At 43.7% G+C, this 24,558-nt stretch overlaps 1 protein-coding gene across 3 annotated transcripts in view; it reads left to right on the top strand.

Annotated features, from left to right (window-relative positions):
- The window catches only part of KANK1 (KN motif and ankyrin repeat domains 1), a 130,369-nt gene that overhangs the window by 9,023 nt on the left and 96,788 nt on the right, over positions 1 to 24,558 (top strand). For 2 of the 3 annotated variants that reach the window (XM_075739485.1, XM_075739482.1), the window contains exons 3-4: positions 19,728 to 19,902; positions 24,120 to 24,251. The gene's annotated coding sequence lies outside the window, so the exon portion shown is untranslated. The remainder of the gene's footprint in view (positions 1 to 19,727; positions 19,903 to 24,119; positions 24,252 to 24,558) is intronic. The other variant, XM_075739486.1, reaches the window with a different exon arrangement.

Genomic DNA, 24,558 nt, shown 5'->3' with positions numbered 1-24,558 from the left:
TTAGCTTGCTTTTTTTTTATGGTGAGCTCTTGAAGAGTGTTCTTTCCTCAGATGAATGCTAGTCTTATTCTGGTGTCATTGACCATTTTCTCCACAGGCGTACTTTACCACCAGTCTTCGATTCTTTTCTGTGCATGTCAAGTTGGTAACTTTCCCAGATGAGATAAAATCACCTGCAAGAAGATCCTAGGATTGAATCTCTCTGAAACCAGAAGGTGCTGAAAGTGATGTTGGCATGATTAGCTGCAGTTTATGTATCTTGTCAGCATCGTTTAACCAGGGTGACAAACTTCATGCATGCTTCTTACTTTGTTCTTGGAGTGTTGTGGGCTGTTTTACTCATGTTTTTTCAAGTGACAAGGGCTCTAATGTGTGCCCCTGTGCAGAGTGGGGGTTGCCTTAATCATGATCCCGATCCCATCTGTGATTTATCACTTGGTCTTTATCTGTTTTTCTTGTAGTTTCTCACCCCATCACTGCTGCTGCTTGTTACTGGTTGTCACGTTTTTAAGTAACCTGCGAGACTGGTCACATCAACAAAAATACTAGTGGCTGCTGGGAGCCTTCTCAGCTGGGGAAATTTAAGGAAAACAAACCCTTCTTTGTGTCCATGCATACATCATGATTGTCACGAGTTGTGCATGAGGCGTGCTAAGGAGATGCAGTCGGTGCTCGCTCCAGCGAGACCCAGCGGTGGGAGGTGGCTGCTGGCGTGAGCCCCTTCGTGCGGGCAGCGCTTGTTCACTGACTCTCTGGTTGGACTGAGACCTGTGGACCAAGAAAATATGGTGGAAATAAAATGGAGTTCAAGAACCTTAAAAATAGCAGGTGACTGAACATGTTCTTCACGCTGTCAGGAATTGTTGGTTTTGGCTGAAGTAGACTTGGGAGGGTGTCAGGTCTGTTTTATCTGTGGCAATTCCATCTTTTGTTAGCCTGGGGGAGAAAAGGCTTGTGCTTGTACAGCTGAATATCACATCTCTGGCTCAGGAAGTGTTAAATGCATGTGTTTATTACACTTAATGCTAGTATGTTTTTCATGTCAGCAACTAGACAAAAAACAGGGGACTTGCAGTTTCAGCTGGTAGAAATTAATGACAGGTTTATTGCAAAGTTGCACATAAAGGTTTTTTTTTTCCCCACAGGCATGGGCTGAGTGGGACAAGAAGGGACCCTTTGCTGCTTTGCAGCCTGCAGTCAAGCCTCATGACTGCAGACCCCTCTATAGACCCCTCTTTCAAAGGGGTCCTGCAGCAACCCCAGCTGCCTCTTGGTCTTGTGCTCTTTCCCTCATACCCACTCCTGTCTCTCTCTACCAGGCAATGAAGCCCCCCACCCCCCTAGTCCCTGGCCCACATTGCTCACATTCCTGAGCTCTGCGTTTGCCAGTGTGTGCCAGTGTGCCTGTTTGTACACACACGTGGGGCAAGGGAGGGCGGCTAGGCTGATCCTCTGCTCTAGCTAGGAAACTACTGTCAGTTGTGAAACCAGCCTGCCTCCTCCTCGTCTCCCTTAACATCCATCAGAGCCCCCCTGCCCACATAGCTCACATTCCTGAGCTGCATTTCATTTGGGACTGTGTTTTGCTTTGGAGGCTGTTACTGCTTGGTAAAGGAGTTCCCTTGTAGCTACATCTTCATCGAAGGGTAGTAATTTACATCCTCTGCTTTCAAGTGCAGTTTAACGCATCTGGCATCAGTTCTGGGTGGTTCCAGGTCTTTTTAGTGACTGCAGGTGAGTGAGGAGAGCGTGCAATCAGGGGGCCACAGGTTTGGGTGTGCACAGCCTGAAGGAGAGCCGTGGAGTCCTGGAGGAGGGGAGGCACAGTGGGTGCTGGTATCTCTGTGACTATTGTGTAGGAAGGAAGTTTCATTGTAGTTTCAGTTAAAAGACCTTTTTTCCCCTTCTTCCTTCAAGCAACTTGTTAATTTGCATCACAAAAGTGACCCAGGGTTATCTTTTTACTAAGTTGCAGAAAATAAGATCTCTTCAACAGTCTGAGTAAAAATGAGACTATTTATGCTTACTGGTACATTCAAGTACAACTTTTAATTGAACGTTTAATACTGTATTACTGCAATGTCCAGTTACAGCTGTTCTTGTATCGGTGCTCAGAGAATTTCAATACAAAGAAGACTGGCTGGCCTGTGATACTGGTGTTGCCCTGTAGAAGAACTAGCTGGGTATGTAAGGCCTTTTCCCCTGCACATCCAGTCTTCAGAAACACTGGGCTGATGTTCCCCATGTCTTACCAATGCTCTGCCAGAGATTCTTTGGGAAAATAAAAAATAACAATAAAATATGTATTTATGCACAGCTGGGAGCACCACAGCAGTGCTGGCACTTACATTTTCTGTCACCCAACAGCCATTTGTGTGTATATTAAAGCTTAGTCAAATTGACAGTGGTGGAGCTGGAACCTCTCATCACCTTGATTTCAACCCAGAAGTCGTCAAGCCACAAAGCTGGTTTGATATTGCTTGCCTTAATTTTCTGTAAGTAGGTGTGTGAGCAGGGGAGGCCCTTGAGAATGGGACCAGTGTATCTGTGCTGTAGATGAGAAGCAGTAGGTACTCTGTGTGCATTTTCTCTCTCCTTTTTGTCTATCTTCATACCTTTGCCTAAAACCTGGAGTAGTACAGAGGCTACAGGAAGGGCCAGAGTAAGTCATGAAGTCTGCATTTGGCATTGCCTCAAGATTCATGTTTCTGTGCTGTGTTGCAAAATTGTAATGTTAATGCTCTTGCTCTGAACAGAAAGCCTTTTGTGGCTGGCTAAACTTCGGAAAAGTGTTAAGCTTGGAGAAACACTTTCTTTTCTTTCCTTCCCCAAGCAGAATCTTCTCTTGGACTGACACTTGAAAACCTAGCTTAGGCTGTCTTTGCCCTGTCAAAATCCAGTGAGGTTTTCTTTGTCAAAACTGAGGTAAGCTCAAGATAAAACTTTGCATGTGATGAATTATCTTTCTAATTCCTCTAAGAATTGTGTTCTCTTGCAATGAATTACTCACATAAAAGCACTTGCTAAACCATGTCTAGACTGCAAAGACCTGGATTTGACTGAATCTAATTAAAGCAATGGTGCCTTGCAGGTGAGGATTTAACTGCAATATATTATCCTAGCTTTTGCTAGAAAGAGATTGACCTTAGCTGAGATGGTTTTGACTTGCAGAGGGATTGGGGGAGCCTTGGATGTTTAACACAACTGGTTCCACCCAGCTCTGAAAGAGCCACTGGAGTGGAAGTTGTGGTGCTGCCTGTGGGTCTTTCCCGGGAGATGTTTAGGATAGTTTGTATTGCAGTACAAAGAAGCATGATGGTAACTCCTGGCTTCTGGTAGTTTTACCTCGTGGCCTTGAATGTTTGCCCAGACGTGTCTGTGAAGCATCTCACATCTTGGCTGTACTCATGCTTTTGCTATTCCTCTGTCTTGGCTCTCTGGACTCCTTTTATTTCCTGTAACTTTTCTATCTAGCACATGCTTTGTTTGCTGCCTGTCAAGTCATGCTTACTCCTCCTCTTTCACCCTGCCCTTGACTGCTATGTTTATTGCACCCTCAGCAAGTTTACTGGCAACACTGGGCTGTGTGGTGTAGTCAACACGCTGGAGGGAAGGGATGCCATCCAGTGGGACCTTGACAGGCTTGAGGTGTGGGCCCATGTGAACTTCATGAAGTTCAACAAGGCCAAGTGCAAGGTCCTGCATGGGGATTGGTGCAATCCCAAGCACAGCTACAGGCTGGGCAGAAGATGGATTGAGAGCAGCCCTGAGGAGAAGGACTTGGGAGTGTTGGTGGACAAGAGGCTCAACACAAGACGGCAACGTGTGCTCGCAGCCCAGAAAGCCAACCATGTCCTGGGCTGCATCAAAAGAGGTGTGACCAGCAGATCAAGTGAGATGATTCTGCCCCTCTACTCCACTCTCCTGAGACGCCACCTAGAGTACTGCATCCAGCTCTGGGGGCCCCAGTACAAGAAAGACATGGAGCTGTCGGAGAGAGTCCAGAGGAGGGCCACGAAGCTGATGAGAGGGCTGGAGCACCTCTCCTGTGAGGACAGGCTGAGAGAGTTGGGGTTGTTCAGCCTGGAGAAGAGAAGGCTCTGTGGAGACTTAATTGTGGCCTTCCAGTACCTGAAGGGGCCTACAGGAAAGCTGGTGAGGGACTGTTTATCAGGGAGTGTAGTGACAGCACAAGGGGTAATGGCCTTAGGCTGAAGGAGGGTCGATTTAGATTAGATGTTAGAAAGAAATTCTTTACTGTGAGGGTGGTGAGGCACTGGAACAGGTTGCCCAGTGAGTTGTGGGTGCCCCATCCCTGGAAATGTTCATGGCCAGGTTGGATGAGGCTTTGGACAACCTGGTCTAGTGGAGGGTGTCCCTGCCCGTGGCAGGGGGGTTGGAACTAGATGATCTTTAAGGTCCCTTCCAACCCAAACTATTCTATGATTCCGTGTTTCAAAGTCTCTAGGACAATACAGAAAAGGCAGGCAACAAGAAGAAAATGGAACAAATAAAAGGAAGAAGTGAGAGCTGTCCCTGACAGAATTTGGGCTCCTCTAATCTGACAAGTAAAACTTTTTGTCTTCAGAAACTGTCTTTCCTTTCATGTTTTCAGCCTATCATCAAATTTCTGCTAGTTTTAAACTTTGTCTCAAGGGACTATCCCAGGAGTGGAAGTCATGAGCCAGCCATGCAATTCCTTTTCTCCTCATTGCAAGTGTGGGGAGGGGAAATAGCTGCCTCTCACAGTAACACAGCAGCAGTGAGAAACTACAGACTTTTCATGCTGCTGCAGTCTTGCGAGATGTTCTGCTTTCGAAATGGAAAAAGAAGACATACTGGGCTATTCTTGGTACCAAGTTCAAGCCTCAGCATTGCAGAGAAAATGTATGTGTATCTAATAAAAGATACACATACTACTTCGTGGCAGTTTGCAGAAAGGAAACTTTTCCTGGCAAGAAACATTGGCCTGAATCTTGTTTTGTCCATGTGTGTCTGAGAACTTGTATCTTTGTCATCCTCTTAGAAGTAGAGCAGAATTTGACCTGTGATAAACTACGTAGTGGCCAGGGGTCTCAATGCGCCAATGCTCTGAGGTGCCATTTAGTACTCTCTAGCCTCAGTTGTTTGCATCTGGGTGGTGTGTGCTGTGGACCAGGCCCCTTGCTGTCCTCCCCTCTGGATGGGGGCTGTGACCAGCTGAGCACTTGGCACAAAGCAGGTGCTTGCTCTGCCGGCTGCTCTCTTAAACTCTTCCTGCTTTCTGCAGGAATCTGGTATTTTCTTAATTGTGAACACTTTTCCAGCCTGATTGATGCATGCTTTTTGAAGTGGTGTTTCGATTTCTTTTCACTGTTAATCTGTTAATTGAGAGCTGGTTGTTACAGGGCTGCTTCTATTCTGGGTGAAGAATAGCCACAATTTTTGTTGTATATTCCTGTATAAATTATGTTTTATTACTGTGGAAAAAAGGCTGTTGTGCTCCATGCCAGGCTTATAATTCATCTTGGATGGCCTGATTGGGACTGAAGTCAGGTGAGGTGAATGATGGTCATGGTACTGTCAGTGCCAATGTTGAAGCTAAAGATGGAGTTACAGGTGAAGAAGGCTCCTAGTTATCTTTTTTTTTTTAAATGAAAAAAGGATAATATTAATCCTGCTAGACAGAGATGCTAAGCTCCTCTCTGATCTAGGAAGTCTCTACTAGCACCATCCACTTCATCAACTGTTCTTTCAAAACTTCAGTTTAAGTCATGGTTTAGTTTCTGTCTGAAGGGAGAAGACCCTTCTTGCTTTAGCCTTGCTGGCTATCTGGAGTGACAGAAATTGCATCAGAGGCTGGATGGGTTTTTTTGTACATGAGTTTCTCTTCCATGTGGCTCTGGCATTCATCAGTCCTGCTCATGATGGAAGTTGCAGGTCACTGAGATATTTTAACTCCTGACCTAATACCATGTGAGTGTTCCCTCTGCGCTTGCCTGGTTTGTTCAATTCCCTGTTTGGTCAGCAGCTGGGGAGCTGCTGGGAGCTTGGCTGGACCTGGGCTGGCCTTGGCTCCAGGTCACGCACAGCACTGGCTTGCTGCTGGTATTAGCCTTGTTTGCCAACCGATGTGACTGGCGGGCTGGGCAGGAGGCTGCAAAGTTAAAATGCTGTCAGTGCTCTCAGCCCACAGGCAGGGCTGGATGGCAAAGTCTGTCGGGCTTTCGGTGGGGGGACCGAGGGTGGCGTGGGCACACACACCTTGCACTGGGGAAGGAAAGCAGGCAGAGCCGGTGGTGGAGGCTGCCCGATGAGCCGGACTGTCATTGTACCTGTGTTTCCTTATGTTTGCTGAAGTGTAATTATAAACAGCCATTTCCTACTTTCTTCTTTGTACATCTCTCTTTGGTGTTCCTTTTAACCCTGATTTTTCCTTCCAGTTGCCTGCTACTTATAAATCTTAATTCCAGTTTAATGAGTTTTTTTGTCTGGTGTTTTTACATTATTTGCATCACAACAGAGCCCTGTGAGAGGCTTGGAGTAATGTCAGCTCTGGATCTGGCATTTGGCAGTTCAAAGTGCCAGGCGTGAGTTTTATCGAGTTGATCCCTTTTGTGCTGCTAAGTTTGAAGGCACTGATCTAGTTGGAACTGGGCAGGTGGTAGGTCAAGCAGCACATCTGAGAGTTGCCTGGCCACCAAAACTTGTTTTAATGAGAAGTAATAAAAGAATAAACAAGTCTGTCACAAGGAGAAGCTTCAGGAGTTCAGTTTTATGCCACCTGTAGTAAAAATAAGTTAATAAACATCAAGAGCATCTCAAGGGTTAGTCAGTTGCTTCTTTTTAGCTTTTGTATTATGGCCTGTTTGTTCAATGAGAATGTAGAATCAATTTCTCAAAGCCTGGTAATAAAACATATCGGTTAAAATGAGGATGGAGACTGGAAGAAACTACTTAGTTCTGTGGACTGTTTCTTTCAACACCTTGAATTAGTAATGTGTTTTTAATTAAGAGTTCATCATACCAAAACTATGTAGCAAGTTACATTTCTAATCCGCTTCCCCCTGAAGCTGCATTTCTTTTTAATTGCCTAGTGCCAAATTGGCTAGTAGAAACACAGGAAAATATTATTATATCTGTACTGAGAGAATATTTGAGGGAGGATGTTGAAAGCGGTCTGCTAGCATCAATCAGGTTTTTTGGTGTGTGTGGTTTTTTTTAGGTTGCAAGTAAGTGTGCGAACACTTCATTTTAAACAGGACAAAAAGCAGATGGCTATTAAACCTCAGCTCTGCCTTCACTTTCCCCAATTGCTGTCTCAGGTCTTTGTTAAGCTCACTTCTTGTTTCTTTCACTCAGCTCAGGCCCAAAGGTCACAAAGGGGCCATTGCATTTGGAGATCTGTCAGTGTCTAAGCATCCTTTGGAGAGCAAAGCAAAGAAAAAAAACCCTCCTCTTACCCCCCTCCCCAGTTGTAGTACATCCAACAGGTTTTGCTGTACTCTGGTGCTGTTGAAGTGTCCTGCAGCTGCTTCCCTGTTTGTGAGTTTTGGTGGATCCCTGTTCTGTCAGCTTGTATCAGATAGGTAGGAAGAGAAGGAATCACTTCTGCAGAAGGAACTTCTCACATGCTGTGAATGCAAATGGACCATTTGCTCCCCTCCCACCACCTAAATCTTTCCTCTCCGGCTGTGTGGGTTTTAGTGCCAGCTCACAAGACAAGGGCGACAGCTGGTTGGTGTCCAAAGTCCTTTGTGTTGTTTCAACTTGAATCAGGAAATGATTTGTCAGAGGATCAAAGCGCTTTTGGGTGAATTAACTTTTTTGCCAAACCGCGGGTTTGATGCAGATGTAAATATTGCCTGACATTTATAGGGACTACCAGTGCTCCTTGACACAGGAATGATTTCTGGCTTTCACCCAAATCATATTGGGGTTGGCATGATGAATTTCATAGAGCAACCTGTGTGGACTGTTAGAGATTGCATTTGGAAATAAGACCAGGTGTGTTGGTACTTGCATGCAGGTGGGCAGGAGAAGGTCTTTTAGCTTATCTCTGATAAAACTCTTAAACCATCGAACAAGCTTCCAGAGTTGGCAGCGACTTGTGTCTTTGCCTCCTTCTGCCTCCGTTTCTGAAAGACAGTTGTATGTCACTTGGCACTGCCTCAGCCTTTGGAGGCTTTGTGAGGCTATGAAGATGTGACTTCACCCCTGCACTGCTCTTGGGGCTTGTGCCAATGGCAGGGCTTAGGAGCACTTATTGTGCAATGCAGTTACGCAGTAGGGTAAGAGTCCTGGGCAGGATTTTGCAGTGTGTGTAGCTTGTGTGTGTGTTTGTAAACAGTTTACTGGAAATACCACGCTGTGGAAGAAGAGTGGGAGAAGGGGCGAGAACCTGCGCTTGAGATTCCCTCTCTCCCCGTGAGGCAGGCAGGCAGGGTGTTGCTGTGGGGGCAGGTGTGTGCATTGCCTGTGCAGGCAGCAGCACTGGTGGGAGAAGTGTGAGCCGCAGGCGCAGACAGAGGTGGTCTTTGGCTAGAGGCTGTGTGCTGGGAGCAAATGAAGCTGGCTGAGGTCTGGACTTCAGCTGCCTTTGAGACTCAGGTTGGTGCCTGGGGGGAAAGGTGTGCAGTGTGTGTGTGTGGGGGGGTGTCAGGGTGGAAGGCAGTGAGGTACAGACTGGATAACATCACCTTTCAGCAGCTGTTACAGCAAAGCTTGCTGGGGGGTGCTGCCTTTTGTTCATGCCAGGACATGGTTCTGGGTGGCTATTCAAGACAGCAGTCCTTGTATTTACGAAGGACTGACACCTTGTAGGAAAAGTGTGATTTTTTTTGTTTCTAAAAATACATCTAATTTGGGCAAATACACCCAGAACTGAAGTACCTTGCTTTTCCCCTAGTCTCTGATTTGAAACACCATGTTTGTCAGTCATCCTAAAGTTACTCCCCTCCCCTTACATGCACACAACCCCTTTCTGGGCAGGAGGGCCAGGCCCTGCTCTCCAGAAGCAAGTGGGTGATACACTGTATGGTGGTCCAGCTGTCTACCATCTGCCGGTATCTATCAGGTATCTGCAGGTACCTGAGTGGGCAGAGCCTTCCTTTGACAGGACACCTCTTCTTGACTCACAGCTTAGTATCTTCATGCATGGAAATTTGGGATGGCAGCAAGACCACAGCCTGCTCAGCTGCCTGCAGAGCCCTTGGGGATGTGAAAGTTGCAAGTGTGGGGGGGTTGTGCTCTGGAGAGGGGGGAAGGAGTTTGCTGGTACCTGGTGAGCTCTGGGCTATTGAGTTAGTATTTGTCTGGTACACCTGAGGGCAAAGTCGTAAGAAAGGGATGGTGTCAGGATGCCTGATGACTGATATGAGCAGAGTTGGATTGAGGTACACAGAAAAGATTTGAAGTGAGCTGTTAATCAGTAACAAACTGAGTCATCCTGCCACAGCTCGTGATGCCAAGTAGAGATGTACACAGTATTAAAGGAAGGAATGTGCACAAGTGTGTTTATTCCAAGTAGGGAAGGACTCGCCCTCACTTTACACTCTAAAAAGGGCATTTTATTGCTTTTGAGAAGGAGCAGCAGGGAATGTGTCCCTACACATTTTGTTCTTTGTCCTGTTCTTCAGATCTGATAGCATCGGTGGGAAATGCTCAGTAATCACCTAGAGGATAGCTGTGTTAATTCCTGCTTACCCGGTCTGGGTTCTGGCCACTGGCATTCCTGATCCAGCCTGTCTGCATCTTCAGGGTCCTTTGGCTGACCTCTTCCAGGTTACCTGTCCAAACAAGGGCTTGAAGCCAGTCAGTTCATCGGAGAGCTTGTACGCAAGAACTCATTAACCTACAATGGTGTAACCTACCATGGAGGATTTCTGCTCTGACAAGAAAAAAATAAACAGTATTTCTGTTGTTTGCCCAGAGTAAAATCTGGTATGTTTAAGAAAGCGTCTGGTCCTTGACATTTCCATTCTTTTGTTGTTGGCTCTGCATTGCACACCTGAGATTGAACTGCAGGTGTCTTCATATTCAAACCAAGTAAAACATTCTTGCTTCTCAGATTTCAGTCAAGTTTGTGTGCAGTGGTAAAGGCCAGAAACTATAATCTTTTTTTTCACAGGGGAAAAAAATGTAGCTGAGATTGCTGGGTAGGTAGAAAGAAAAGCAATTTCAGGATGGGGACAAAGGGATGAAAAATTGATGTAAGAAAACACAGCTGGCTAGGCTGCACATCTGTGGTGCATTCAGCAGGCACTCTGTGTGCCCAGGAGGTGATAACACAGTTAAAAAAAAATTAATAAAATCCTTTCCATTGCCTATGTTTGCCTAGTTGGCTTGTTGCTTACTTAGACCCATGCAGTGTGAAGATGTGGTCTTGGTGCTCCCCACTTTGCCATTGGTAGAAGCAGGTATTGAAGAGAAATAGTGCTGGGAGCATTTAAACATAACTGGAAAAGAGTGATGAGATTAGAGGTGCTTGTCCTGCCTCACCAAAAAACCCAAAATATTAATTTCAATAACTCAATGCTTTGTGCTCTAGCTAAAATGAGGGGCATTGCAGTCATTAATAGATTGAGAAGGATCAAAGTTGTTCAGATTATTGAGGCTTTGTGCTTGCAGGTGGATTTGTTACTCAGTTTTAATGATTGTGATATCCCTTTAGTACTTCAAAAGCCTATAGCTGAGCTGCAGATGTTTGAGATGACACTTGACTTAAGGCTGTATCTGCCTACTGACACCAGGAGTTTAACTCTTGCTGTCAGGACTTCTCTTGTTTGTATTGTGATAGTACTAACAGAGCAGCCTTGTGAGGCAAACAAACTATGGTTGGTTGTAGAAAGCTTGAGATTCTCAGTGTTAGTGTGCAGAAATCTTTCTTTGTGGGATCCATTGGTGTTCTTCCATTATTCCTTCTTTCTGACTCATCTCCTGTCTCAGTGCTCTTTCCAAAGAGCTTTTTATAGCCTTTTATCCAGGGTTAACTGAGCACCTAAGACAAGAGTCCTGCTTCCTTAAAGTGCTTTAGCTGCCTGTGTCTTTACCTGGCATGTCACCTGCACTCTGCATTCTGGTCCTGCCCTTACAGCAAGACACTTCTACCTTGTGGCAACTTATCCAGACATCACTTATTTCAGGGAAGCTTGTTCACCTAAGAGATGATGTGAGGTCTCCTCCTCATGTGAAGTCATCCTTTTGAAAGCATCTATGCCTGTGGCATCCTGACCTCTCATCAAAATCACTGTGCGATGTAAGTTGTTGCTCTGAAAATTAACCAGGCTTAAAATAATGTAGGAAAGAGTGATGCTGCTTTTCTTTCATCTTTTCTTGCTGCTGATAAGGAAAATGTTACACACTGATCTTGTGAGATGATTGTGTCTGTTTTAATGGCATTTTTTCAGAATGCATCAAGCCTCTTAAAATGCTATTAAGTGCATGTTCATAGATCAGCAGGTAGTTTGCAGCTAGAAGCTTTGCAGTGCCTGGGTGAGGAGGAATTAATTAGCAGCCTTCTTGCTAACTGGTGTCCTCTTTCACTCTTCTCAGATTGCAAAGGGTAAGAATGAGGAGAAAAAACTCATCTGATGATCTCTTTTCATGGTTGACGCTGACCTACCTGAGGCTATTTATACCAATTGTATTTTTTTTCTTGTGGAACCCAGGGCCTTTGCAGGGCAGGGCAGTTGCTGTCTCAGCTTCATTTTGTTCATTAACCATTACTCTAAGAAAGCAGTCTTTTATTCGTTTCTGTTTTGACAGAGTATTTGAGAATAAAGCATGGAAGTCAATCTGTTAGCTTTTTTCCACCCACATAGCAAAAATGAAATTTCTGCAACTGCCTTTAGAAGAGCAACTTTTCACTTACAGTTGTGTAGAAGATGTTTTGTGCCATCTTAGAGTCTATATATAGAACCCCCCTTTCCCCCATGAAACTTGTTGGTCCTATTGTTACAGAAGGCTTTTATTGATAGTACAGATATATTAGCATTGTAGCACGACATATACAAGCTGCTACTCTTGACCCCTGAGCTTTCTGTGGAAGGTCACATTGGAGAGGCTTGAATTCCTGCGTTAATCACACTGAAGCAGAATATCCTTGCTAGTTTTCCCAAAAGATTAACAGAATGATACTGCATTGCTTTGAAATGTGATCTCAGAGCATCTAGCTCTTGAGGACAGTTTCTTTCATGTTTAACATATGCATTGATTTTGTGTATTTTTAAATCATGTAATTATTACTCATTGGAATAAAGTGTGAATGACAGTTTATCACACCAGTTGGCTGCTGCTGCCTTTGTTTCACCAGAAGTTTTCAGCGTTCTCCTGTGTAATAGCAGTGAAAAGGAAGACTTTGTTTCCCTGGTTTTAGAATCAGAATGGTTTGGGTTGGAAGGGACCTCAAAGACCAACTAGTTCCAACCCCCCTGCTACGGGCAGGGACACCCTCCACTAGACCAGGTTGCCCAAAGCCCCATCCAACCTGGCCTTGAACACTTCCAGGGAGGGGGCATCCACAGCCTCTCTGGGCAACCTGTTCCAGTGCCTCACCTTCCCTTTTGTGAGGGGAATATTGTGAGGTAACTAAGCTGTGCCTATTATGCAGTTGCTCAAATGTACAGTAAGGTACAGCTTCTCTACAGTTTTGAAAAATAAACAAATACATAAAAAATGCCCAGCGGTTAGGCTTGATCGCTGCAATTCTGCAGGCATCTTTGCAGTCTAAGCTGTAGGTGCTGACATTGCTGTTTGGGGAAAGGGTCCCATAGAGGACTAGGAGCCTTTCCCTCCTCAAAGCTTGGCTTGCACAGCACGTAGCTCCTTGGCTCCAATCCAGCTATGCTGTGTAATGTAATATCAAAGTACCTGCTGCGTTGTGAGCAACTGGTTTATTAATTATGGGCCCTGGCATGGTCAACACAGCTGGGAGCTTTTGTAGAAGCCCATGTTTTTTACCATGTCTGTGGTTCTCTCTGCTCTTGTTCTGCAGTGGTGTCAGAGTACACCAGGGTGACTTAGCATTGTCTTAGGTTCTGGATGCTGAGTGCACTTCCAAACTGCACTGCACCTCCTGGGAAAAGATGAACATATCTGATTCTCACTGCCGTTTCCCCCCAGAGCAGTCTAGTCTCCAACCCTTCTGGAAACAGTCTCTTATTATTAATGATACAAGGTACTTTCAGAAGTTAAGTACTGATAAGGAGGACTGAAAAACTTGTTTATGCACCTGAATTTCCCCTACTCCCTTTTCCCCCAAACCTTGGTGTGTGTATAGACAAGCTGTTACATTTTTTTTGGATGGAAGCCCTCTATAATATTATTTTCTTTCTGTCACTGTTGATGAAAAAGTGTCATGAAGACACACACTGCAGGGCAGAGGGGGAGGTGTTCACATTTTAGTGGGTACTCCAGATGTTTATGTAATGTGCCTAAGCTTGCAGTGGAATACAAAATATTTGTGAAGGGCCCCCAGGTCTATCCATGGATAAGCTATTTGTCTAGGTTTTCTGAACAAAGCAGAAGGAGCTTAACTGACAAGCCCTAATTAGCTCTGTGCTCTAACAGCTCTTTCCCAGGAGAATGACTTGGGGAAGGTTGTTATCAAACCACTTCTAAATTGGAATCTTAAAACTATAGTGTTGACTTTTCCCTTCTCTCATATTTACAGGGAAAGCAAATAAAGACTTGGGAAATTCCTGCTCTTACATTGTGGCAATTAAATTATTCCAACCAGGATTTGATGCAAATTCAGGTCTTTGCTCTGTAGCAATTTCTGTGTTGAAATACACATCAATTTTCTTTTGGCCACAAACCACTTTAGTTTGACTTAAATCATTTTTGTCACATAGCTCAGACATTTTTGAATAGATGCTTTAGGTAAGACTTAAGAGGGTTGCTCTGTCATCTTTCAGTTGATTTTTAGGTTATATGGAAGAAAGGGAGAAACTTCAAGATAAAGATGCCCACACTTTTCAGAAGTGTGTAAGAAAGTATGCAGGGCATAACTTCTGAATAAACCATGATTTGCAAAAGCAGTTTTCAAACTAACACAAAACCAAAGCCTCCAGCAAGTTCTGCTAATAACTTGACACTGACCAATTTTCGTATCTTGAGATTTCAGATACTTGTGGAGAAACTTTGCTTGTAAGTTTTTACTTCCTTTCTGTGTGGTCATTATGGCAACTCATGTTTCCTTATGGCTATCCCGCATAGAGGGAAAAACACAGATCCTGGAAACTGCAAAATCTACTCGTGTATCTGGAGAGGTACTTCACTTTATGCATTGCTATGACCTTCAAAGGTTTTGGAAGTATATAATGAGGAAGAGACAGAGGGAGCTGAGCTGCTTGAGGTACAAAATAGAAGAATTATTGTAGAGTAATTCATGTGTGTCTGGTGGAACGCTGTTCTAAATGCATGCATTGTCCCTAGCGCATGGGGAATTAGCTGAAACAAATACTGTGTATTCCACATCTATTTGTGGCAAGCAAGCACAGGAAGTGTTTCATTGTGGAAAAGGGATGGACAAGTTAGATGCCCAGAACAGCAACGTGCGGATGGTGGTAGCAAAATAAGTTGAGGAGCAATGGGATCACAGCAGCTATAGACATTGCTGCGTCTCGCTTGGTCAGGAGTGTGGTTAGGTCTTGACTTTGAGAAATAGGAGAACTTAATGTAACAGGAGAAGAGTGTAGTTAGACATGTGTACATAGTTTGTCTGCCTTTGGGAACTGGGTTTTCTCCCTGCTAAGAAAAAAACTGTGGGTTTTGTTGTCTTATGAGATAGCCTTAAAAGTTTTGAAAGTGTTGTGTATTTTGCTAGGCTCCAGCTGTGAATATTGTTTTGCAGTATTTCATTGTTTTCTGGTTCTGCCACCCAAAAGATGAATGCTGCTTTCCTTGAGGGGAAGAGAAGGTTACATGCAGTGAGGGCATTCTGTATGCTTAATGTAAAAGGGATATTGCCAGAAGTGTAAGCAGCTTGATGTGAGCTGTGGTTGCCCATCTGTGCAGCTAGGAGCAAGTATGATGTTTTCTTTTCATTCACCTGCCCCATTTGTCATCCTAGTAGTGTGTTTCAGCCCGACCAACCCTATGGATGGACTGCTTCTGCTAAAGGTTCTTGGTCTGATGGAGCTGTGCTGAGGAGCAGGCAGGCACTGCACAGGTGTAGGAGAGAGGCAGCACCGTGCAGGAACGGGTGGATGCTGAGTGACGGGATGCGGCTGGTGCCATGGCAGGCATCTTCTGAAGTGCTGCATGAATGGGTGCATGGGGTCAGAGGAGAACAAAGTGACGCTACATTGTCAGTGGTGGGGAAGAAAGCTGAAAAATCCCTGGTGAGGTCCACTGTTGTCTTGGGTTTGAGCTGGCAGCACTGTCATTGTGTTTTTAACATATGCACAGCTTAAGTCCAAAGAAAATTTCTCCTGCTCTAAAAAATTTTGTTCTCTCAGGGCCTTGTGAAAAATCTTAATTGGTGGTTTGGACATAATCTAAGCCTGGAGTGTCAGTATGACATTTCCATTCATATTTGTTCACGGATGAAAGAATGTGTGGCAAATACCCAGCGTAATTATGCATGTTTCTAATGTTTCAGCTTGTATAATACCGCCCACCTTCACAGAGAGGTCAAGTTACTGTTTCAGGCATTGCAGTTCAATGATGTACGGTGTGCTAGAGAGAAACCGTGGACTAACAGCCCTGTAAGTTTAGTCTTTCTTTTTACTTTTTCGTGAAATAGTGACATTTGATCTAGTTTGTGTCACTGAGTAGGTTTTGGTGTTACTATCTAACAGACTACTTAAAATATATCTAAATGGGAGAGTACTTCTGGCTTGAAGTGGTGGCTTGTTTTTTGAATGGCATTACTTAATGTCGGGGAAGTATTACAAGGAGCGTGTACGCATGTTTGTGTGTGTGTGAAATACCTCTGTCGGTGTCTCTTTCTGGTGGATAAACTGTTCGCAAACTGTTGCAACAACCCGCTCAGCCTCGCGCAACTCAAAGCCTTCTAGGCAGAAGCCGTGACGGGACGACAATTAAGTTGACGATTTTTCATCCGCATTGACCCTGAGTACCCACAAACACGCTGAGCCTTCACAGTGACATGATAAACCAGTGTTGCAAAGCTTGGGCTGGCTTTTTCATCTGCTTTTCCACTCTGTCCTCTCCCTCCCCCGCCTTCCGCTGGCTTTGCTTGCAAAGGCGTGCCTGCAACTTTTCAGGCAGAATCGGTTCGGGTGGCTTTGCTCTGTGACCTTTGTGTTTTATGGACTCTGTGGGTAGAGGGGGGTTTTGCAATTTTATATTACTCTTTTGGCTGTTCGAGGGAAATGTACGTCTAGTTTGAGAGATTAGGTTGTTAGATTACAACCTTAATGTCCGTGAGCTGGACCCTGAAAATCCAGTGTTTAGTGTGTATATATAGATTGTGTGTGTGTACATATATTATATATAGTAGTAGTATCGTAACGACAATCCTCCCTACTTATTTTTTGGCAGAAAGGACGGGAATATTGCCACTTGTGTATGCCGTCTTTTGTGGAGTTTCTAATCTGTGACATTGCTGAATATGACAGGTGTGATAACAATTTCAACAAAGAAGAACATCCTGACCAGAACTGCATGTCTCATCCTTGTCCTCCCCTTGCTAGTCTTTCTAGCTTATGCTAGGATTAGGATCCAGCTACTCTTCTGCTTCGTTTCTGAGAGACACGGTCAAATGTCTCATAAGATGATAGGGCTTGAAATTAAATTGGGGGAAGCAATTCTCTTAAGACCTAGCAGTGGGAATCTGGAGAATAATCTGGCCTTTCCTCTGGAGACCACATGCTTGTTTGCTTAATTTTTTTTTTTTTGCTTAATTTTCCTGATCCCTGGAAATGGTTTTTTTTGTCTAGCACCCCTCATATGAAATGAATTGACATGTTTAGAACATGGTGCTCATGAAGGTATAAGGATGTACAGTGGTTATTCTGCATTAGTTTGCTTCACAGGCAGTAAATTCAAAAGTAATTTATTTTTAGCTTTTCTTGTTCATCATTGATTTGGAACATCTGATGAGACAGCAGTCCTACCTCTTTTTTTCCCTTTGGCACAAGGAGAACAGCATTGCCATGGCAATGGCCCTCAGTGATATGTGACTGTGTTAACACTTTTGAGGATTGCTCTTGTCATAGCCTGCTGTAGTGAGGGGCATACCCCTGAAACCTGTGCAGCTTGGGGTTCACTAACTCATTGTGTTTTCAAAGCTTTAGCCTGAAAATATGAGAGGCTTATTCTCATTTTGGTTCAGTACCAAAAATTTCTCAGACCTATTACAGGAGTGTGTGGTGGGCATTGGGGGTCATTCCCAAACACCACTGGATATTGGAGGCCAGTCTACCATATTCCTTCCAAAAATCTCATCCCTTAGCAGTATACACTCTGGAATATCACTAAGGAGGTGGTGGTAAGATCTGTTTGAAAATCCCAAAGGCAGCTAGGCATCACGCATATGGTAAGCCTGAGCTGCAAGGCCACGTGACCTGGTCCAAATTTTACCTTGGTGCCAGAGAAGGATGAGAGTCCTGTTGTGGTTTTTTTTTTTTCCCTGCCAACTCAAAGTCTTGGGATGTTGCCTGTCCCAAAGTAGGGAGAGCTTCAGCCTCCAGGACTAGGTACAGAGATGCTATGTGAGGGATGTGGATTCCCTCAGATGCAGGTTCTTGGCATGACTCTAGAGCAGATCACCTGCCTGTGTGTATTTTGTTGTTGGTTATAGCTGTGTTACACCCGTGAAGATATATAGTGGTGCTTCACAACTGGGGAATGTTTTCATTTTCTATGAGGATGGGGAAACAGCATGAAGAAAGAGTTTTTACAGAGGTTTGCTTTTGTCACTTGAAATCCAGCAGTTAAGAATTTTTGGGGCCCATCAAGGTTACTAGGGTTTCTGAAGATAATGGCAATCAGCTCTATATCTTTAACTTAATTTTGAATGTTAAGATTACTTCGTGAAGTATCTTCTGCTTTTTAAAAGCTGGCAGGCCCCTTTCCCTCCCTTCCTCTGCTTGCCCAGCTCGGATGGGACCAGAGGAGTAAGCAGGTGCTGCTCTCATCAGGGGCAGCCTGTGTTGCCATGCCTGTGTCCCACAGGCAGCTGAGGAGCCATCTGACCTAGGAACCAGGCAAGCAAGATAGTGTTTTATGATCCCTTTCAGTTACATCCTCCACCTTCCTAGTTCCTTTTCATTGCAAGACAAAAGGATGACCTTCCTGCCCTTTCCTAATCTCTGCTCTCCTTAAGGAAGCAAGCACAGATTTATCTTGTGTGTTGTTGCTTGTCACAGGTGTTTCATGATATGGTGATGTGAACAAGCAAAGGGTGTAACTGGATAAGGGATATTGTATAGGATATAACTGGTTTATTGAGAAAGGTTAAATGAAAATGATCTGTGGCTGAGGGTCTTCCCAGTTTTCCTTCTTTCTCAAACCACTTTTAGGTAACTTCACACTAGTGCTTCAGTTGTGACACCCCTTCTCCCTCTATTTCTTGTCTAACATCAAATATCTCAACTAAACTGGCCTTGTAAAGTCCATCGTGCTTTAGAGTCCTAGGAAATACATTGGGGTTTTTAATCTGGGCCATCTGAGTCTTGATGCAGACAGAGAACAAAGAATTAGGTCTGCCCTGCCCACGGAAAGGGGCATGCGAAAAAGGACGCCCCTGCCCCCCAAACCAAAACATGGGTGTGCTGATGACTTCACCTCCTCTTAATCTCTGGATATGAAGCCCTACGTATGGGTGATGAATTCCATGAGCAGTGAACTCCCTGCAGATGGGATAAAAGAAAGCACTGGGTGTGCTCTGTCGCTGTCAGTGAAGCTTCACCCATGGCAGCAGCCTCAGCTGTTAGAGTATGTATTTGTGCTGGTACTTTTCAGAAGTTTGCCTGTTTCTGGTTAAAGCTTAGGTTGCCGTGTGCCAGCTGAAGGTCTCCATTGCTGTGGTGATTGTGTCACGGCACTGTCCTGCCAAGCAAAGCTCTCCCTTCAGAAAGCCCATGATGAACTCTACAGTTTGTATAGGGAAGGTGCTGGAGGAAGAAGTGGGGCATGTCTGGCCTTTGAGGGTGCAGTGAAGATGGATGAGTCAATCTCACCTGACTTGATAGCTAATGGTGTTAAGGTTCAGTACATCTGTTTTTATGGCTTGCTGGGTTTTACTGTTTTGTCACAATTTTGACCATTTTTTGTTGGTTAGAGACTGAAGTGTTTATATAAATTGTCACTTTTACCATGTAACATTCATGAACACTCGGCCTTTGGGTCAAGAAGTAGTATTAAATGTTTTGTAAGATGCGGCCTTTTATTAGTCAGTCTTAAATCTACAATGTACCAGATGCCTGTGAAAAAAAAACTTACTGGTTTTGAAAGCAATCAGGTAGCAGATCTGTCTTTTATGACACCTTTCCATTTTTCATGAGCTGATGCATTTTGGGTCCAAGTGTGAGAACTACTACTTTAAAACCTACTTATGAAATGTAATTTAATTTCTCTTAAATTAGTGGTTATGCTTTCTACAGTGGTCTAGGATTTGTATTCATCTGTGCTGGATCGGGCTTATTTGCGTATTTGTCCACTCTGAGAGCATGAAAGGCTCAAGAAGGTTTTGATGCTGCTTATTCAATGTGGTTTCTCCCTATCTTGATGCAGCACACTTTAAACTAGCACAGTTGTCCCTGTGCTTTTTGCCACAGGAAACAAGCTACTTGTTGAAACCGGTGACTGACCACTGTAGTGCAAAGCCTGGACCAAGGTGAAGCCGTCCTTTCTCACGCTGCGACCTCTGCCTGTGCAAATGTGCTGAAATGCGAGAAGCCGGTCTTGCCTGCCAGGCTCTAGCAGAGCTGGTGTATCCCATTTACCAGCAACGTGAGTCCTCTCACTAAAGTAACTCATGCATAAATTCATGGGGCTGTGCTTTGCAGAAGGTCTGTGTTTCTTGTGAGAGGCCGTTGTTAAAGTCCTAGACTAACAGGATTGTCTTGGAAATGCCGCGTTTTTGGATGTGAATGGCCCTTCTCCATCTTCTCCTGCAGGTTGTACTCTATGTCAGATGTCCTTCCCTCTTGCTCTCTGGCTGCTCAAAAACCAATTCCTATTGGGACAGGCACTCCAAGCTGCTGCTGAGTTCATTATAGTGTGTATTTTAACAAGTCACAAGAAGCTCAAAGTCCATTTGCAGTCCATTTGCTGGTCTCTGTACCAAGAGGTGGCATCAGGTACAGCAGATAAGGTGTTCTGGCTTTAGTGCAAGACTTGTTTTATCACCAGAATGTTGAAAGGAAAGCTGTGGAGTTGCTTTGGCAACAATTTAACTTTTTTTAAATGTGCTAACAACAACAGTGGCTCCATTTATCTGCTATTTAGAACCTACTGACTCCAGAACTTTTCAACTAGCAGTACAGGCTCTCTCCTTGCTCTGTTTTGAGACCAGGTGAGATGTCAAATTGTTGTGGGATGAACTGCTGCACCTGAAGCGTTGGCAGATGATCAGAGTTAGCTCCTCTGAGATGATGTCCTGGACTTTCTGTACTGAGGCCTAGGAGAATGTCCTTGTATACCCTCTCATGTTCCTCCTCCTAGCAGCCTAGGATCCTCTAATACTGATTATTTTGCTAGATAGGTAAGAATTAGTGCAATGTATGGCTCAGTATTGTCTGCAGGTCATGGGCTTAAATAAGAGCTGCATGACAGTTTCTGAGAGGAAATGCCCCTCTGTGGGGAGTTCATCTTTGGTGTAAGACTCTTTCATGTGAAAGAGACCACTTGGGGCGTGTGTATGGCCAAATGGCATGATACATCAGCATAGGGAGATTCCCAAGGCAGCAGAGTAGTCATCTTGTCATGGCATCCAGCCCAGATTAATTAGTGTCTCTGCAGGGTTAATTAGCATGGTGCTTTGTGCCATGCAGACATAGCCTTAGTTATTTCCTTTAGCAATTATGAGAACTTATGCCAGTGAAGTGTACCAAGATTGAATATTGCTTTTGACTATTTAAAGGCTTTCTGTCTAAAAGTTCAGAACATATTCACCAGGAAATAGTGTCTTTACTGCTGGAAACATTACATTCAAATTTATTTTTAAAATAATGTCTCCTTCCCAGCAAGAACATAACTACCCTTCTGGTGCTATGCAGTGCATCTTTAACCGACTTTGAAGTGTTTGACGCAGTATCTGAGGCATATCTGAATATGTTATCCAGGCATGTCCTTGCAGTTGAGGGGGCTGGTGTTTTCTCAGACCAGCATAAATTCCTCTTTAGATAAGTGAATCTGGCTACTGTCTGCTGGAGGGGAGGGGCACGTGTGGGAGGCGGTGTTGAACAATATTAAAATGGAATATGTGTGTTACCTGCCTGAGGAGAACTTGTCAAGCTGGAGTACACTGTGAAGAATGTAGACTTTCCGTGGAAAAAAAAAGCAGCCATTTCTCTGGGAATTTAAGAAATAATATTTTGCACCCAAGCTTTGTTTAAATGTAAAATATTAACAAGGTTAAAGATTCCTGTAAAAATTACTTTATCCACCAATGTACTCCTTTTGTATATACAATATGTCTACTTAACTGTTTTACTATGTTTTGCTTACAGTATTACTTTTTTTTACATCTCCACTGTATCAGAATGTTTCCGAATGTTTGGTGTTTTTAGTAATACCTGTTAGGTGTGGTTTGTTCCCCCCGTAGGGGAAAAAGGGGTGTGCGGCCTAATGTTTTTTTTGTTTTGGTTGGGCTTGGATGCGTAGGAGTCATATGATTATGTATGCATCTATGCTGTGATTTGTTTGGGGTAAAAAGCAAAACTGAAGCATTCTTTCCATCTGGCGTGGAAAACAGTAATGTGATAAATCTTAGCCTCCCAAAGGGTTTCTGACATTTGTTCAATCGTCCTCTGTGAGAAAGAGGAGAGACTCCCACAAAGTTGTCACTAGTTCATCTCAGAGCTGGAGCCATGTCCTAGTCCTGGCCTTTAGCGTCGTACAGTTAATGTGCCTTCAAACTGATCTGGATCAAGTGTGGGCATAAGCACTCCCTTCAGCTGAATTACACAGACTATGTGGAACAAAGTTCATGCTACCTATGGGACAATGTGCAAAAGGGAAATCTGTTGGAGCAAAATTAACCCATGAAAAATACCTGAATGATCTTGACACCTTGTCATGGGGACATGGCATGCTGGGTTATGGTAGCAGGAGTTTGAAAGCCAGTTCTGTTGTGCCCTTAAACAGTGGTCCTGGATGTGTAACTATGAACTGAGCTGTTTAAGATAAGGCTGAACTCATGAAATATTCAGAATTCTTACAGGAAACTGCTGTAACACTTTATACAGAAGTGTAGAGCAGGAGGTTATACAGAAATACAATGATTGTGGTACTTGCTATTATCTGTGTATATATACCTCCAAGGACATTAATTTGTTTTCTATCATCTCAAGTTTCCTAATGCATTACATTTTTTAGTATTATGTAGATAGAGATACTTGCAATTATCTTGGAATGCACTCCCATTGAAATGTAAGACAAGCATTTTTAGGGTATCATGAATAGCTAACATGCAGTATAAAGAAGTTCATATTTTACCTAAATAGCTGAAAGTATAACTAAACAGATTGTGGAAGTGTTAGCTGGGGTGGGTGGTGGGGGAGGAGAAATTGACTCCCACTTCCTTGGGATAACTTAAAGAGTACTGAATGCTATTTTAAAGCTCACCTAAGCTTGGGGCTTTGGGGTTTCTGGTTTTGTAACAGATCTTGCATTTATGGTTTATGTTTCCAGAATGTAAGGTCTCCCACTTAATCCCACCTCCCACAGACAGACCCTTGTAGTTCCCCTTCAGATGCTACTTGTTATTTTAGTTTATGAAGACATTTAAACCTTAGGAGTCTGTTTTAGGGATTTGTAAGCAGTGTGGGATTAGAATAATATACATATGTAGGGACATTGATTTGTGACATCATTTGAGTGCTAGTTTATTTATTGATGTATAGTAAATATGCTTTAATTGATTCCATTGTGTTCCATTAAGCCCACACTTCTGTAGTTTTACAAACTGGGACAAGGATCACCATGTGATTTCATACCAAAGCTTTAGGGAAGTACTTAAAGTACTGGATTATAAAGAAGTGTCTTAAATGATCTTCAAAAATCTCTTAAGCAGCCACACTAGATATAGATAAATTGTTCCCATCGCTCCATAGCTGTCAAATGTCCCAGCAGCGTTGTTGTGCAGCTATTTGCCATCGGCACAGACCCGGGGTTCAGCTGACTTGGTTTGTGGCTGTGAGGTGGGATGTCTCTGTGCAAGGAATGGTGTCTCTGTGTGTGCCTGTGGTTTTGGGAGGTTTACTCTTTTGGGGTATTAAACATGCCAAGTGAGTTGGAACTGAAAAATAAGTGTCTAAACCTTGGTGACAGAGCGTGTTAGCTGGATTGCTGTGGAGGAAGAGCTGTCTTTACATGCAGTGGTGCAGGCGTGAACTTGCTGCAGTTGGAGTATCTTTACTCAGTAAGGGTTAAGAGTATGTGTGAGACCTTGCAAAATAAGCCTTTTTAAAAATTCTCATTCAGGGAAATGAGACAAGCCAGATGTAGATGTCTCCCCTTTTACAGCAGTCTAAAATTCTTTGATGTGTCTTTCATGAACACCAACATCCTGGCTAACATAGGGCTACTACCTGGCTCCCATGGGCTTCTGCTGCATTTCCCAGTTCAAATTAGTACCAGATTACCTTTTCTTAAGCTCTCACTGTTATGGTTCTGTAACTGACATGGTGTATTCTGACATGCCTGAAGCTTTATTTCCATGCATTCACATGGTTGAACGAAGAGTATTTGAATTGGGAAGGCAGTGCAGGGTAATGTATCTATTGCAAGATGTATGCTTTCATTCCAGGGTGCTGTAACCAAAATACTGTTTGTGCATTTCACCTTGGTTCAAAAAATGACTTAGCCTTTCATATTTGTGATTTTTTTAAATAATTTCATTATTTAGCAGCATGACTTTACCAGGCATCAGTGGTTTTAAGCATGTGATATATTGCCCAACATGTACAATGACTAACTGGTGCTTTTCATTTCTCTTCTTGTAGGATGACTCAGGTTCCTGAATGTGCTGTCAAATGCTGAAGTGTTGAACTAGCTGAAACCTGCGTTTTATGTCTGATGTTTAAAAAGGTCTAAAGGAAAGTAGAGGACTGCCACTTCCGTTACAATGTTTTAAGGTAAGATGCAACTTCTTTTGCAGGGGCAGAGGGAGGAGGATAGACATGATCCCACAGACTGTCCCAGCCTCCGACTCTTCTCTGTAATAAACCATACTAACACGAAGTCTTAGACTGGACCTGACTATCGGTATTCATTAGTTATGAGTAAATTTACTGACTTCAGTAAGGTAAAAATTGATACAATGAACAAATGACTTGGTTTCTTTTTGTAAATCACCAGTTCTACACTCTCAAGTGCTTGTATACCTTTCCATTGGAATGTCTTAGTCATAGATCTATATATTAATAATGTTTTAGTAATAGA

Source organism: Balearica regulorum, chromosome Z (genome assembly GCF_011004875.1).
Source record: "Balearica regulorum gibbericeps isolate bBalReg1 chromosome Z, bBalReg1.pri, whole genome shotgun sequence".
In the NCBI taxonomy this organism is placed as follows: Eukaryota; Metazoa; Chordata; class Aves; order Gruiformes; family Gruidae; genus Balearica; species Balearica regulorum.
This window is presented reverse-complemented; position numbering and strand designations above follow the sequence as displayed.